The sequence below is a fragment of the Euprymna scolopes genome, chromosome 3, assembly GCF_053919585.1.
Source record: "Euprymna scolopes isolate OS-2025 chromosome 3, ASM5391958v1, whole genome shotgun sequence".
NCBI lineage: Eukaryota > Metazoa > Mollusca > Cephalopoda > Sepiida > Sepiolidae > Euprymna > Euprymna scolopes.
In genome coordinates, this window is record NC_136484.1 from 117,115,385 (window position 1) to 117,133,932 (window position 18,548).

An 18,548-nucleotide genomic window follows, 5' to 3' on the forward strand; every position below is an offset into this window, starting at 1 on the left:
TTTTTTTTTTTTTTAATTAAAAAGCGAAATTCAAAAGGGGCAAAAATCGTGAAATTTGGCTTGAAACATCGATTGGTTCTTAAATGTGTGACCGATTTGCTAGAATCTTACATTGAAACTGAGTACCCGCTAGAAATATTTAAATATTGACTTTTTGTTTAAATTTTTTTGATAATTTGGTAGACTAGTGTCCATTCGATAATAATCCGTTAACAAAATTGAAGAGAAATAAAGGAAATAATCACTCACCTCTGGGGAGCTCCAGCAACAGAAGTTGTTTGCTTCCTTGTGTTAGCTTTTATGTATAAGAAAATCTTTCCTACCTTCAATGGCCTCGGGTTTTTGGAGATGGATGCGAAAGCGTCCTTCCTTTTGTGATTTTTTTTTTTTTTTTTTTTTTTTTTATACTAATGGATAAATCATGTGACCCTAGACTTTCTATAAAATTGTATGGGTTGACTAGCTTGTATATGAGGGCTTGGGCGCATCATATCACGTGCACAAAAACATTGTTCTATTTAAGGCGACTTGTGACAGAGACAAGGATCTGTGGGTTTGTATTACTGTACACAGATTCGAAAAAGTTGTCAAAAAACAAATATATAACAAATAAATGTTATCAAAGGCAAGATAAGTTACTTTTCTACCAAACTGGATATAATTTTCGTGTTTTTATTCAATTTAACATGTTTATTCAGCTCGAAAAGCATACAGTGTTTATTGATGTATTGGAAAATTCAAGATGGCGTCCGATTCTCTCTTTAACACGGTAAGTTCGGGAAAAGGTGTTATAAATAATAAACTAGACAAAATACTGTTAGAAATTCGCTCAATATATGTTACCGTGACATAACTTGACATATATTCGGTGGTTTTTAATAGTATTCTGTCTAGTTTATTATTTATAACACCTTTTCCCGAACTTACCTTGTTAAAGATAGAATCGGACGCCATCTTGAATTTTCCAATACATCGGTAAACACTGTATGCTTTTCGAGCTGATTAAACATGTTAAATTGAATAAAAACACGAAAATTATATCCAGTTTGGTAGAAAAGTAACTTATCTTGCCTTTGATAACATTTATTTGTTATATATTTGTTTTTTGACAACTTTTTCGAATCTATGTGTACAGTAATACAAACCCGGATCTGATTTTTTGTATTTTTTGTGTGAGTAACGATCATCTAATACGAATTGTCAACTAAGTGGCCTTGTGGTCGCAACAGACGAATCTGTTGCAACGTCGTCAACAATCTCTTTCAGGGACCGTATCCTGGGAATTCGCCACAAAAAAAAAGACAAATCTAAAAAGAAAATAGGGTCAATGTGCTCCGTTACACCAACTGAAGACGCCTCCATATTTTTTGATGAATTGGAGACTTTTATAAAGTTTTCGGGTATCCTAAAAAGGAATATCATAGAGAAAATTAGCGCAGACAAATAGTTTTCGAAATATAAATACCTGTAATTTGAAATGTAAATCATTGGCGGCCATGTTTTAACTGGCGGCATATGAATGCGGCAAACCCTCAGTTTTCTTTTTGTTTTGTTTTTTCAGCGCAATTCCGAAAGCCGTTTTAACATGGGGAGGTTGGGAGGTGTTTATTCCGAAAGACATTTTCTTATTTTCAACTTCCTCATGTTAAGAATGACTTCCGGAATGAACAGGTTGGACAACCAGTGCACATTAGTCGAAATTTCTTGAATTTTAATTCTTGAAAGTATTTTTGTGAGTGTGGAATTAGCTAGAAATGACGTTGAATAAACGTTTTCATTTCGTAGAATTAACTTCACAGTTCGTCTGCGCATGCTCACTGAATCATTTCATTGAAACAAAGATGGCAGTCAATTCAAACCACTAGAAATTACATTGCATAATACAGGTATTTATATCTCGAGCTATTTGTCGGCGCTAATTTTCCCTGCAATATTCGTTTTCAGCATAGCAGAAAAGTAGTTTTCTTGTTTCTTTTTTTAGAAAACGTTGAGGCGTCTTCAGTTGGCATAACGGAGCACATTAGCCGAAAATAGAGTGGAGGAAAAATTCTTCACGTCCGAACATATGGCGGATACTCGTTGATATTGAAATATTCGGAAAAGTTCACTAATCTTGATAAGGTTAGGGAATTCCGATTGATAGTGACACCAATTTCTGGTGCTAATGTACTTACTGATTCGCGCTATTTTTTTAAATCGTATTTCCAAGTTTAATTAAAGTTTTATATCTTTTTTATTCAATTGTAAGGTTAAAGTACAGAATAGGTAAAAAAAAAAAAAAAACACCCTCCCCTCTCCATGTTAAGAATGGGTTTTTTTAAATAACGGTATTTCAGCACGGATCAATAAGTGCACTAGTACCCAGACTAACAACCAGCACAATGACGCTACTTTTGCAGAAAAAGTACTCTGCTGAAATAATGTTATTATATTATAGAAAATAGAAAACAAAATAACGATGTGTATTTGTTTTTTGTTTGTCCCCCCCCCCAATAAGTATTTATCTTAAAAAATACAGAAGATTTCGACTTATAAAAAAAAGTCGGTACTTGTGCATCTGTGACCGCGCTGAAATATTTAGAAAGCCATTCTTAACATGGAGTGGAGAGTGTTTTGTAACTATTCTGTACTTTCTACTGACAATTTGATAAACTGAAGTATTGTAAAAATTGATGGATCAGAATCCAAGTCTTCATCAGGTTCTGACATTTTTGTTTTGTTTTTTGTAAATCATCTTTCCCGTCGTAGATACAAAGTCACTGGTGGTGGACAGCAGTCCGTGGAAGTGTTAGTCACAGTTGGCTTAAATGCGTTTTGCCACACGTGGTTGCGTGTTATGGGATAATAAGAATAGTAATTACATAGTTTCGTATTTGAATTATATAAATTAAAAAGCCAAATAACGATGTGTGTTCCCCCCACCAAAAAATAAATAAATAAATAATTTATCTGGTGCTTATGCACTTATGTTACCGTGCTTTTTTTTTTTTTTTTTTTTTTTTTTTTAAATAGGATTTTCAAGTTGAATTCAACTTTTACCGTATTCTTGTTGGGTATTTAGCAGAGAAACCAACAAACGACTACGAAAAAAATGTTACTGTAGCCAATAAATGTTAATTTTATACCTACATGGCTCTTTTTCTTTCTCCAAGTAATTCTTATTGCTCTTTATTTAGTTTTAAAAAAATCAGTTTTACCGAGCGGATTGGAAAAAAAAAAATGGCAGCATTTCCTTCTTTGGAAGAAGCAGACCACGTTTTGACTTCAAGGTTTACAGAGGCTTTGAATTTTTTTTTTTTTTTAGAGTACCCAGCGTAGTATAAACACCCCAGCCTTCCCATGTTAAGAACAACTTCAGAAATAAGCAACTCTAGCCTCCCCGTGTTAAGAACGGTTTTCGAGGTCGGGGAAGTTTATTCCAAAAGCCGTTTTTAACATGGCGAGGTTGGTGTGTTTATACTATGCTGGGTACTCTCGTAAAAAAAAAAATACCAAAAAATTCAAAGAACCTGTAAAGCTTGAAATCAAAACGAGGCTTGCTTCTTCTTCCAAAGAAAATGCTGCCATTTGTTTGTTTTGTTTTTTACTTAATCCGTTCGGAAAAACTGAATTTTTTATATTGAATAAAGAGCAATAAAAACTACTTGTAAACCAAAACTAATGAGCTAGGAAGGTATAAAAGTAACTTTCATTAGCTACGGTAACATTTATTTCTTATATATATTCGTATAGTTGTTTGTTGGCTTCTCTGCTAAATTACCGCTTTCGGGTACTGATAACGAATATCACTTACATTTGGGGCTGATACGTAGTTTACCAGATATGAAAACATTTTTTATTATTCGACGTCAAAGCTAGTGTAATTCCTAGGTACGGACAAAATTGGGCGGGCAAAAATAGGGGGATCTAGTTTTGAAAGCCGATTTATATATATATTTTTAGGTTTCCGACTACTTTTTTATTGTATTTGAAAGACTAAAGTTAATTTTCTAAAGGAAAAAAATATTTGTACACGTGAAAAAAATAAGTTATGAAAAATGTTTTCACGGCGAGCTAACCAATTCAGCTAAATTTTGAAGTTGAATAAAATCATTGGAAAAATCCTTTAAAAGATAAATATTAGTTTTCTGGGTCTATTTCAAAGATAATTAGTAAAGTTCTAAGATATTGAATTAAATTTAAAAAAAAAAAACACCTGCAAAAATAACTTAATTAGCCCTTTAAAAAAAACAAGTAATTTACCGTTCGCCAAAAACGCAACAAACTAAAATTTTGTAAATACGATTATAAGAAGGCCGAAAATTTCAACCAATCGAAACACTGTTTCAAAATGAAGTCATGATAGTAAAAGGAGGTAGGGGTGTCAGATTTTTTTTTTTTTTTTAGGCGTGCATCCATACATTCCTATTCTGAACGCCTGTGTCAATTATCATTTTTTTAATTTGATTTATGTTCCTGTTTTTAAATTTTTTTTTTTTTAATTATTGTTCGAGATTACATAAAAATTATGTTACGCCGAAAGTTTCACATTCTTGCGAGCAAGGAAATTATTAAAATCTTGCATATAAAAATTATGCGAAATTTGTAATTTAAAAGAAAAAGTAGACATATTGTTGCTATTATAATTTTTAGTGTGAAAATATAAAATAAACAATGTTTAATTCAATGGTAATATCGGTAGTTCGAGAAATTCATTTTTCTTCGAGTTATATCGAATTCATTAATACAGACTTTAGGGGCTTTTTTTCGTCATGTTCCTGTAAAAATTATTTCATTTTTTTTTATTGTTAAAAATTATGATGTTTTATTTATATAAAAAAGCAAAAATAAATTTTTGCGTTTTTTATTTACTACTGAAAACCATAACTTTAGTAAAAGGTATTTTTATTTCAACAAAATAATACATTTCCACTAAGATTTAAATAAAATATAATTGATTCTTTATATTCCGCGATCATTATTTGATAAATACTGAAAATTTCATTAAAATTGGTTAATTTCCTGATTTTTGGTGAATTTTTAAGTAAAGGGAGGGGTCAAAATGTTTATACATTTTGAGCATCGGCATTCATTTTGCCTGTACCTAGTAATTCATGGCAGCTACTTTTTTTTCTTTTTCACAACCAAGGAATTAGTAATGTGCATGTGTGTAAAGCAAAAAAAAAAACAAAAAAAAAACAAACACTTTTTTTCACTACTTTGCGTAATTTCATGTTAAGAACGGCTTTCGGAATAAACACCCCAATCTCCCATGTTAAGAACGGCTTTCAAAATTAACATTCCATTGGGGGGGTGCTTTGTCATGTTTCAGCTGCGCGCATGCGCATTACTTACTGCTCGGTTGTGGAAAAAATGGTTGCCAGGATTACATTAGTTTTTAAGGTGAATAACAAATGTTTACATATCTGGTAAATGACTTGTCAGCATTAAATTTAACTGATATTCGTTGTCAGCATACTCGAAATCTGTAAAAGTTGACATTTCGCATTTGAATGGTGAGTTGTAGTTAATGTAAAAATTTACTGCAAATTGTTAGGTGAAACTACAGAATACTTACAAAACACCCTCCACTCCCCATGTTAAAAATGGCTTTCAAAATAATAGCGTTATTTCAAAACGGTAACATAAGTGCGTATGTACTATTTATCTTAATGAATAAACAAGATTTCGACTTACAAAAAAGATTTATTGGGTTCTGACATTTTTTTAAATCCATTCCTAACATTGGGTGAGCATTTTGTAATTCTTCTGTACTTTCACCTATCAATTTAATAAACGAAATATACCGTACAACTTGAATTTCACTTGAAACTACTATTACAAAAATAACACTCTGCATTCTCTGCATAAGCACCAATATGTCCTTTACTCCTATCTGTTTATGGTCCTGGATATGACATTCAACTATATCCGATATCTCCAGCTTGTGGGCTTTGGGGAGTGTGGAGCCACCCCTTAATTGCCATTGCTCCCAGATCCACTCTGACCCGAAGTAGTAGCACCTGTTAGGGTCCTAAGTATGGGTTAAATAGAAACCGACTCGAAAAAAAAAATATATATATATATATTCTATTTAAAAAATTGTTCTTCAAAATCACTGGATTCGGCATTAAATAACCTGAAAAGGGTTGATATGCCGTACAACAAAAACAACTAACCAACCTATCTGTTTATGAATTTAACCCCAAACTGTCGAAAAATAGCGGTTAAATCCAGGAGACATATCTTACTTGACGTTAAATTTATTTAATCTATTTCCTGCATGATAAAAGAGCCCTTTCAACTGCTGTGGGAAACCCAAACATTGGAAATCACAAAAGACTTGTGGATTACGCCTAATCGATAATCCGATTCACTGTATTGGATGTTTATCCCCTTCCTCGAATGGGGGACATAGTAAATGAAACGATTTCTAACGAAATAATGTTTATTCTGTCTAAACTGATTGATTATTGCTTTTTTTTTTTTTTTTTTTAGTTGTTCTTTTAAAAACATTTCAGGTTAAGACGCAGTTTTTTCTTTCTTATACTTTCATTAACTGAGACGTTATTTTATATGTATACTAGCAAGCTGATGAGGATTAATTTGTGTTCGAATTATTCAAGAAAATGTTTTCATCTTGTTCGCAAAGGTAGTGTGGTGTATGGATGTGCGAAGTAATCATCAATTTTAAGTGACAGTCTTTTGGAGGTTGAAGGTTCAATCTTCGATACTACAAACACAGATTTTTTTTTTTTTAAGTAAAGGATTCCGTTCGAAATTCTGTCACGATTCCAGAGTTCAACCTGAAGAATGTCGGGGAGTTAATCGACTGAAATACTGCGAGAATAAAATTCAAGATTAAAAAAAAATGTAGTTCGAATAATCCAAATGATCAAAACATATTAGTACAAGTTTTCTGCTAAACATTAAATTAAGAAAATTGTTTAAAATGGGGGATGGCCAAATCAACCTAACTAAAACGTAAATTAGTTGACCACAGTCGAGGACGACAGAAATGCTCCTTTTTCATTAGCTACTACACCGAAATAAAGGGAACAGCACCACTCTAAGATTACTTCACTTACTCTTGATCCTAACTTTATTATGCTGAGTATTTAACTATGAGGCATCAAGTACCAGTTTTTTTGTTTTGTTTTTTGTTTTTGTCAGCCGCCCTTCAACGGTCTCATAGACTATTCATACCGACTCATGTCTATATGAATTTTGGTCCTGTGCAGATCTAAGAGGTCCACATCCCCGTCCTTACCCTCTCAAGAGATTAATTTCAGACTAATCGTCTGAGGCGTCCCTACCGAGAAATGTGAACAGGCATTTTTTTTTTTTTTTACCCAGTGTTTTCTTCCTTTAGAGCGCTGGCTTTTAAAATCCTACTTTCCCGACTTTGTATCGAATCTTCCCGATATTATTTGGATACTGCCAGAGTGCTCCCTTTCTAAGGGGGGGCTGGTTTTCCCCCCACATTAAAAATGACAGTGTGCCTAATTTGCTTTCATGGGGAAGCGACAGAAAGTGGGAAGCTTAACTGGCTCCCAGCCAGGTTTAAAAGCAACGTTCATTTCCGCATATGCGTGGAGACTCCTATGATTCTTAAGTTAATTACCAACTTATTGAATTCATTATCCTCTTTGGCCTAATGGTTAGCGAGGAAGACTAATTACCCTATGTTTTCGAGTTCAATCCCACCTCTATATCTTTAAAAAAAAATTTTATTTCGTCCTTGTGCCAATATCGTCCACCCGGGCAAATTAAATTCACTATCCTCTTTTTTTTTTCATGTTCCTTTCCTCCTTCGCGGTACGGGTTCGAGCCTGCCTGTCTACTACCATTTGTTTTTTTTCTTTTTTTCTTTTTTTTTTTCTCAACACACACCTCCAAACGTTCGGGCAACGGGTTTAATCTAATATATAAAAGGCAAAGAGTGTGTGTGTCTGTGTCTCGCAAAGACTTTCTAAAGAGGCAACGGATCCTCACAAGATCGGTATCGTTTTAAAGCTCGACTCTTCGGACGACAAATATAAAAAAAATTGGCCAAAAAAATTAATTCCTTTACCCATTTAATATAGGTGTGTGGGGTGGAGGGAACTTACATTTAAAGCCAGTTGATAAGAGGTAAATTAAATAAATTTAAATACACAGAATTATATAAGTTTGATCTACTCAGATAAAATATGCTAAATATATAAAGTATACTTAGGCAATTATTAGAACATAATAGAAGAACGCATATATTATGCTATATATTGTAATATTAAGACAATAATACATTTGATTACCTAATCTGTTTAACTCAACTCGTGTATATATATATATATATATATTGCAAATTTCTGAGAATAAGAATGTAATTCTTATGAATAAATATTTATATTGGATTACACTTTTGTAACGAATGACAGATTTAAATGGACTTTTTTTAATGAGCCCATTTTGTTTATCTTCTGTATCTAACAAAGTAAACAGAAAATCTGTTCTTGTAAACGATCCGGAAGCAATAGGCTATTAAATATTGCTTCTCACTGTCAAATGTTCTATTATTATTAATAATAATATTCTCTCTCTGTCCCTCTCTCTCTCTCTCTCTCTCTCTCTCTCTCTCTCTCTTTCTGTGTGTGTGTCTCTTTCAGTCTCTCTCTCTGTCTCTCTCTCTCTGTCTCTCTCTCTCTTTCAGTCTCTCTCTCTTTCAGTCTCTCTCTCTCTTTCAGTCTCTCTCTCTCTTTCAGTCTCTCTCTCTCTTTCAGTCTCTTCTCTCTCTCTTTCAGTCTCTTCTCTCTCTCTTTCTGTCTCTTCTCTCTCTCTTTCTGTCTCTTCTCTCTCTCTTTCTGTCTCTTCTCTCTCTCTTTCTGTCTCTTCTCTCTCTCTTTCTGTCTCTTCTCTCTCTCTCTTTCTGTCTCTTCTCTCTCTCTCTTTCTGTCTCTTCTCTCTCTCTCTCTTTCTGTCTCTTCTCTCTCTCTCTCTTTCTGTCTCTTCTCTCTCTCTCTTTCTGTCTCTTCTCTCTCTCTCTTTCTGTCTCTTCTCTCTCTCTCTCTTTCTGTCTCTTCTCTCTCTCTCTTTCTGTCTCTTCTCTCTCTCTTTCTGTCTCTTCTCTCTCTCTTTCTGTCTCTTCTCTCTCTCTTTCTGTCTCTTCTCTCTCTCTTTCTGTCTCTTCTCTCTCTCTTTCTGTCTCTTCTCTCTCTCTTTCTGTCTCTTCTCTCTCTCTTTCTGTCTCTTCTCTCTCTCTCTCTCTGTCTCTTCTCTCTCTCTCTCTGTCTCTCTCTCTTTCTCTCTCTGTCTCTCTCTGTCTCTCTCTCTTTCTGTCTCTTCTCTCTCTCTTTCTGTCTCTTCTCTCTCTCTTTCTGTCTCTTCTCTCTCTCTTTCTGTCTCTTCTCTCTCTCTTTCTGTCTCTTCTCTCTCTTTCTGTCTCTTCTCTCTCTTTCTGTCTCTTCTCTCTCTCTTTCTGTCTCTTCTCTCTCTCTTTCTGTCTCTTCTCTCTCTCTCTCTCTCTCTCTCTCTCTCTCTCTCTCTCTCTCTCTCTCTCTCTCTTTCTGTCTCTTCTCTCTCTCTCTCTCTTTCTGTCTCTTCTCTCTCTCTCTCTTTCTGTCTCTTCTCTCTCTCTCTCTTTCTGTCTCTTCTCTCTCTCTCTCTTTCTCTGTCTCTTTCTGTATGTCTCTCTCTCTTTGTGTCTCTCTCTTTATGTGTCTCTCTCTGTATCCCTCTCTTTCTGTCTCTCTTTTTTTCTCTCTCCCTCCCTCTCTCTCTCTCTCTCTCTCTCTCTCTCTCTCTCTCTCTCTCTCTCTCTCTCTCTCTCGTTTTCTCTCTCGTTCTGTCTTTCTCTGCAAGATACGCTTTGCCCGGATGAGCAGAATGCTTACCGAAAAGTGTCGGCAGGTTTTGTCGATCGTTCCTTTATGCGATTCTCTTTCCTGACTTTGATATGCATCGTCTGCGACAATCTAGAAATGGTCGGCTGAAGAGAATTGTTCGGTTTCCATTTATTGTTTCGCCATTTTCCAACTCAAACCTGACGCGATATACGCATACACACACGGTTGCGTTCGATTTAGCTTAATGGTCTGTACGCACAAGACTGGTTCTGCTTCGGTTACAGATAAAAGTGCATCTAACCCCGCCCCAAACCATTCGTGTCGTGGTTAAATGCGGGGAATCATTGTTCAGCGAAAATGATTTTACCATAGACAACAATTATGTCAATATCGGACGAATATAATAATTTTCCCTCTATATTCATTATGTATAAATAGACACAATTTTTACACAACTTAAATATCTAATACTATTATTTTTAATCCAAGTTGGTAGAAGTGGTCAACGATTTCTATCTCTCTCTTGTCTCTAATACAGGGTAACCCAAAATAACGGGCCCCAACTCTAATTAGGCCCCGTTTCTTAGTGTTTTGTCCGAATGAAATGAAACTTTGGTCATAACTAGTTTATTATATTCAAAACATCACATCAAAACACTAGGGTATTTGGCCTTTTTTCTCCGTTCTACAGCATATGTTCTAGATGGCCTCCATTTAGCTTTTGTTTTTTGGGGTTACCCTGTATCATAAGTCACTGTGTGTGTGTGTGTGTGTGTGTGTGTGTGTGTGTGTGTGTGTGTGTGTGTGTGTGTGTGTGTGTGTGTGGTCCTTCCTCATAGGTTCCGAAACGGCTGAGCCAATCTTTTGCACATTTCACACAAAGCTAATTTATATGTCTGGCCGTGTTCTCATGAATTTTTGTACAAAATTCATCCGGTAAGTATCGAAAAAAAAAAAAAAAAACAATCTTAAAAATAGCTTTTCTCTTATAGACAAAAAAAAATTAATTTTTACAGGAGAGATTTTTTTTTTTCGTTACACCAGCAAGGGAGATAATAAAATTTCAGCAAATCATTTCTTTTAAAAAAAAAAAAAAAAAAAAAACAGATTCATTATAATCTGGACATATAGCTTATTGGTAGAGCATTCGACTAGAGATCAAATGAGCCCCCCCCCCTGTTTAAGCTCGGGTGTATCTTACCATTTTATTTTTTCATTAATCACTTCATTTTACGATAATCATTTCTCTGTTTGCATATTTTAAAACTAAACATTAATCAAAAGTGACTTTTCCAGGGCATTCATCGACAAGCCCAAAAATCAGCTGACGTGATATTGTAAACAAACACAGATGTAATTTGATGAACGACATTATCATTATTATTTATTTGCCAATTAGTCCACCGGGGAAATTATTCCTCGTAATATATAATAATCAATAGAGGATTGATTCTATAATAATACATACACAATCTGCATAAATTAAAATATCATGTTTAAGCGTATTGTACGACTGAGCATCGCCGGGCTGCCAGCTAGTGTGTGTATATATATATATATATATATATATATGCATGCGATCACTGTCAGAATGAGACGAATTAGATCACTTACAAAATATTTTGGGGTGATAATCTATTATATAAATCTCACCTGTATGTATGCCTAAAACTTTCAAAAGGAGCGACGGATTTTCACGAGATCAATATTGTTTAGAATCTCTACACTTCAGAGGACAAATATCGAAAAATTGACTAAAAACATTAATTCCTTTACCCTCAACTGGGCAGTTTTCTACAAGGAGGAGGTCGTTTTTTTTTGTTTTGTTTTTTTGTTTGTTTTTTTTTTTCGAAAGTCATCCCCCTCTTTTCGGCAGACTGGCCTTAATTTAAACCTTCGCCATTTCTGATTTGGCGATGGACGCAACGGCAAAGACGTCAGTTTATTTTGTTTTTGTATTTTTCACATTCTTTTGCTCCTTCTCGGTACGGACTCGAGCCTGCTTGCCTACTACAACTTTTTTCTTTTTAACTTTTTTCTTTTTAACTTTTTTCTTTTTAACTTTTTTCTTTTTAACTTTTTTCTTTTTAACTTTTTTCTTTTTAACTTTTTTCTTTTTAACTCTTTTCTTTTTAACTCTTTTCTTTTTAACTCTTTTCTTTTTAACTCTTTTCTTTTTAACTCTTTTCTTTTTAACTCTTTTCTTTTTAACTCTTTTCTTTTTAACTCTTTTCTTTTTAACTCTTTTCTTTTTAACTCTTTTCTTTTTAACTCTTTTCTTTTTAACTCTTTTCTTTTTAACTCTTTTCTTTTTAACTCTTTTCTTTTTAACTCTTTTCTTTTTAACTCTTTTCTTTTTAACTCTTTTCTTTTTAACTCTTTTCTTTTTAACTCTTTTCTTTTTAACTCTTTTCTTTTTAACTCTTTTCTTTTTAACTCTTTTCTTTTTAACTCTTTTCTTTTTAACTCTTTTCTTTTTAACTCTTTTCTTTTTAACTCTTTTCTTTTTAACTCTTTTCTTTTTAACTCTTTCCTGAACCTCCACTTGCCACTGGTATGAATCAATGTCGACTCAGAAGATGTGTAGTTGGAGATTGGGCAACTCTTACCACAAAATTTCACGCGCAGGCACCCTTACTGTGGGTATCCATAGTCTGTCAAGATTGGGGAAGCCTTTAATGTATATATGTATGTATGTCTCGCTAAAACGTTCGACAGACGCGATTGATTTTCACAAGATCGGTATCATTTTGAAGAACCACCCTTCAGACAACAAATATCGAAAAATTGTCCGAAAATATTAATTTCTTCACCCTCAACTGGGCACTTTTCTACAGGGAGGGGTCGCTCTTTTCGCCGATATTTTTGAAAGACATCGCCTCTTTAAGATTGTCTAGCCTTGATTTAAACCTACGTCACTTCCGGTTTTGCGATGGGTACAACAGCTAACGCGTCAGGTTTTTTTTTCTCAACACACACCTCCAAACACCCGGGCTTATATTTTTATATAAGACAATCCCAGCCAAATAAAATTGCTCAATATACCAGAAAGAGCAAATTAAAAATTAGTTTTTTATATTTAAATTTCATTCAGAAAATATAATTTCAAAACAAAAATGTATTGCTTGAACAAAGAATACAATATTTAAAGTGATTTCCTTAATCCATGAGTTTTCGATGTAGGCTCATTTCATCAGAGGTAAGTCATTAGTAAATTATTAATTTTGACTGAAATAGTATTCCGACAAAGTAGAGAAATAAAAAGGAACAAACCGAGTTATGTGTTCATCAACGTTTCGGCTTTATTTCGAGACTTTCTCTGGATGAATTAAGAAAACAAAAATACCAGTACAAATATTTGAAATTTTTTTGTGTGAAAAGTATGACGCTGTTCCATTTCATAAGCGGGAAAAAAACTCGGAAATTCAAAAAAGGAGGGGAGCTTCCGTTGTTAGAGAGACGCAGGTTTTTAATAACGTCATATAGTCGTTAATGCGTTATTAATATATACGACCGCAGTTAATATTCTTTCTGAAAAAATATGTTAAAATTCAAATATAGCTGTGTTTGAATTTTAACAGCTGATTTGAAACGTTGATGGATACATAACTCGGTTTGTTCCTCTCTCTCTCTCTCTCTCTCTCTCTCTCTCTCTCTCTCTCATATATATATATATATATATATATATGTCATTTTGTGTGTGTGAGTTCGTTCTTCATATGTTCTAAAACGACTGAGCCTATCTTTTGCAAATTTCACACAAAGTTAATTTATATGTCTGGCAGTGTTCTTATATATGCTTTGTACGGAAACTCATCCGATAAATATCGAAATACTCCGATCCTAAAATAGTTTTTTTTTTTTCTTATAGATACAAAAGTATTTTTACAGAGAATATTTTACGTTACACAAGCCAAGAGAGATAATGAAATCTCAACAAATCATTTCTTCTTAAAAATAACAGATTTCTTATCTGGAGATATAGCGGAATGGTAGTGCAGTCGGATACAGCTCGAATGATCCCCTGCTCAAGCCCAGCTGTATCTCATTGTTTTAATGTTTTCTTATTAATGAATTGATTTTACGATAAAAGAAAAGGTACCAGTTAAAATCGCCGCAAATCATTTGTTCGTTTGTATTTATTTTTTTTTTTTTACACAGTGATCACCACTTATCAAGGCCCGGGAGCCACTCGGGGATAAGGGTTATTGCAAGTATACCACGTCAGTGTGGAGATCTGATGAAGTGTCTACTTAAGGGGGCGGTCCACCAGGAATTTGTTAACATTGGACTTGAAGACATCCAAGTTGTAGTCCGGTGGGAAGCAGGCAGACGGAACAGAGTTCCACAGGCATGCAGTTCTAAGAAAGAAGCTTTGTTCATGGAATCCGCGTTTTGATTTAGGCACAGATATAGAGTGGGGGAAATTTTTCACAGTGGATTCAGCTAGACGGGTGTTGTTCGTGAAAGATTGGCGAGGGGGGACCAGAGATTGGAGTTCAGACGAGCACCTGCCATGGAAATAATGATAAAACAAGGATAGGCTCGCAACGTCTCTTCTGTGGGAGAGAGGTTGCAGGGTAGAGAAAAGGGCATCGCCCACTAAGCCACAAAGTCTATTTTTTACTCTGTCAAGGCAGGATAGGCTGTTTTTAGCAGCTTCTGCCCAGATATGGCAACAGTATTCCATCCTTGGACGTACTTGGCTTTTATATAGATAGAGAATTGCATCAGTAGTGAGATATCTTCTGGAGCGGTAGAAGGATCCCACCATCTTTCCAGCGACCTTGGCTACAGACTTGATGTACATGTTCCATTTCAGATCAGGAGTAAAGGTCAAACCCAGAAGCTTGTCAAAACACGGGGCCTCACCCAGACGAAAGCCATCCATCACAATTGATGCCAGATGGGGATCAGAGCGTTGATGATGTAAGGATAGGAGTTTGGTTTTGGATGCATTAAAGGTAACCAGCCACATCTTCCCCCACTGAACCACACGCTCGGGATCAGAGGAGAGAGAATCAGAGAGACCTTTGTCATTTACAGCCTTTGATATGTTGCCGGTAAATCTTCGGGTGGTCCCCCAATGCACTTTCACCCTTTTTCGATATTTTCATTTTTAATGTTTTGACTAACCTGTGTAAGTACCAAAAGAACATATGTAAACAAAACAAAACTATTTTAGATTTTATATTTGTATATAACATCTCACATTTTCTTAATTTCATTTTGCACTTTTCTAGTGAAATATGTTAGAATATTTGTTTTCGTTTTAAACAGCAATATTGAAAATATATACGAAAATCCATAGTCTTCATCAAAGAATCGCAATTGTAAAATAAAATAAATATAAATTATCGATCGATAATTTTCATAATTTCAATCCTTGGGAAATTTGTAGATGAACACTGTTATGACTCTCTCTACTTTATAATTTTCTATTTTATTTGGAAAGAAAAAAGTATTTTAGAATTTAAGTACAGGGATTAGTTTCGTGTATGAATGCAATGTAAAATAATATTTCATTTCCGGACCGTTCTAATTTTTTAAGGAAACTAACTAATCTTTTTGCCACTAACCCTAAATATGAGTGGCAAGGACATAAAATGAAATGTAGAAGGCTAAAAAACAGAACTGCTCAAAAAAAAAAAAAGAACGTGCATAATTTATCTGATATAGTAAAAAAGAAAAAATATGGTTATCTGCTTTAAGATGCAAGAACGGTTCGAAAAGGAGGGATCATGGAACATTAAATTTGTATGCGAAACTGATCAAAATTTTAAATTGCCTTTTTTTTTTCTTTCTGTATAATTTTTCAGGATATTTACACGTAATCGCCTAAAAAATAATCTCAATTTTGAGGGAGAAGAGGAGCAGACAGTGCTAACCTACATTAATGCCCTATAATAATTTTATCTATTAGGTTCCGATATGCAAATTTGTTTACTCTTAATATACAGCAACAGTTGGAAGATTTTCTGTAATTGTGGTACCCTTTGCCAGGAAATCTGTTATCACTACTCCGGTCCCTGAAGATTGTGAGCATGACCTTGCCAGCAGAGGGCTGCACCCTTGCCTTCTTTGGAAGTAGTGAGTCCAAGTGCTTCCACTGCATTGACTGGGCTTTGGTCTCTGGATCATAGTGATGGACCCACTTTTCATCCTGTGTAATCAGTCTTTTGAAAAACTTTGACTCATCTTCTTGGCACATCTCCAAATTCATCCTCGAGCACTTGACGCGTTCTTGCTTCTGAATTGGTGCAAGCAACCTGGGAATCCATCTGGCAGACACCTTATGCATATGCAAATGATCATGAATGATAGTTTCCACAGACCCTGTACTAATTTTGATATCTTGGGCTATTTGGCGAATAGTAATGCGCCAATTTTCCAAAATAGCAGCCTCAACTTGACGGACAGATGCCTCATCAATGACAGAAGGAGGGGGTGACCAGATCTGGCAGCTGTTTCCACAGACTTCAGGCCATGTTTGAATTCATGATGCCAGCGTTTTACAAGGTCATATGATGGGGCATTATCACCATAAGTTTCTTTCATTTCATCAAGTCTCCTGTGGTGTGCATCCTTTCAAATACAAAAACCGGATCACTGCTCAACATTCAACAGGCTCCATTTCACCACAAATTTAGTTTGGTAAGACCATCATTTGATCAATCAAACTAAACAAGCAAACAGTTATAAACATGACTGAAAACATAACCTCCTCGGTAGAGGTAAAAACAACTATAATTTTGTGTGATGAGTCATATTGGTAGAATATAAATACCTCTACATACGAAATACTAAAATTTAACAAAAAATCTATTTTACGTTATACATATAAAATACTGAAGTAGTATTACAGAAAATGTCTTTATAAAAAGCTTCTTTTTTTTTCTACAAATAATCTCTACTCTGGAATAGACTAAAGATTAAGTTCAATGTTTATATTGTAAATAAGAATTTAATTGGGAATAAAATCTACTTAACTACATGCTTGTATGTTTATTAGTTTGGGTGTTACTAGGGTTTAAGTAAGTCCTCATGTTGTGTTTGAGTGTTAGCCATCTTTAAATGTGGCTGCCGTTTTCGTGAATACACAATATTTATGCTTCTGAAAAATAGTATTATGTTCATGAATCTATTGGCATACATTTGCTACCATTTTTTTCTTCCATCCTCAACTGAGATCACAGAATCAAAAATTTAGAAGGATTTTGACCTTTGGGCCCGTAGCCTATAAGAACTAAAAAAAAAAAAAACTTAATTATGGCAGTGTTCATAGGCACTTACACCAAAGGGAAGCCATTAAATCCAACCCATGCATTTGGAATCTTAATACTAATATATATATATATATATATATATATATATATATATATATATATATATATATATATATGTAGTAGAACCCCGGGATACGACATAAAAAGATTAGTCACAAAATACAGTGCAGTATATAAAACACATATATATAATCAAATCTATATATCTATAAAAGTGAAATTGTCTGTCTGTCTGTGTACACATTTCCCTACCAAATTACTCTGTCAATTTGCAGTCTACAGATTCGAGATTTGATATAAGAGTATTGCAATTTGGGAAAAAGTTTTTAATCGGTTTTCGGCCAGAAATTTGGCTGTCAATGTTCAACGATTTGACCTTTGAAAACTCTACCAAACTCCTCCGCCAAATTTGGGTCTAACGCTTGAAATTTTAGATGTAGGCTACTTGGACATGGGTCAAGTTTTTTAATTTTATTTATAGCCCAAAAATATAAATGTTAAGGGGTCAAAGTTTTTAAAAAATTTGACCTCTGCAGTCTCTACCAAATTACTACGCCAATTTGGGGTCTAAATATTTGAAATTTTACGTAAAGTATATTCAAACATAGAGCAAGTTTTTAATTGGTTTTTGGCCGAAAATTTGGTTGCCAAGGGGTCAAAGTTCAAAAGATTTGACCTTTGCAGTCTCTAGCAAAATTATTCAGCCAATTTTGGGTCTAAACATTTGGAAATTTACATAAAGAGTATTCAGACAAGCAGCAAGCTTTTTAATCAGTTTTTTGGGCGAAAATTTTGCTGCCAAGAGTTCAAAGTTGAAAGTGTTCACCTTTGAAGACTCTACCAAACTCCTTCGCCAATTTGTGGCATAAACACTTGAAATTTTAGATGTAGGTTACCTGGACATGAGTCAAACTTTATATATATATATATATATATATATATATATACGTGCATGCATATGCACAGAAAGTTTTGGACAGTACATAGGGTCCAAGCAAAGCTGGGCTGAACTGTTAGTAACATTATAAATAACACCATAAGGCTGGGGAAATACCGTAACCAGGGGCCGGCAAACCATCATATTCCACATCATAACTTGAAAAAAACTACCGAAGATTCCTGAATTATATCGTGACTGTGTGTTTTTGTTTGTTTTATTTTGTTTTTTTGTTTTTTTAACAGACAATAAAATAAATTTTTAAGCGTAGAACTATATAAAAAGTTGTTTTGCTGTATTTTATTGGTTTGGGATGGGGGGGGTCCAAAAAATAAAATCAAAATATTAAGACCCCCACCCCCCAACACTCTCTAGGTGGTAGAACGCCCACTGTTTTCCGGCTTGGTGTGAGCCAAAAAACAAGCAGGTTACTCTCTACATGCGGCTGAATGCTAGGCAGAATCAAAGAAAATGGGGTTGGGGAGGGGAGTGTATGTGAAATTGCTCTAAGGTAACTTATTG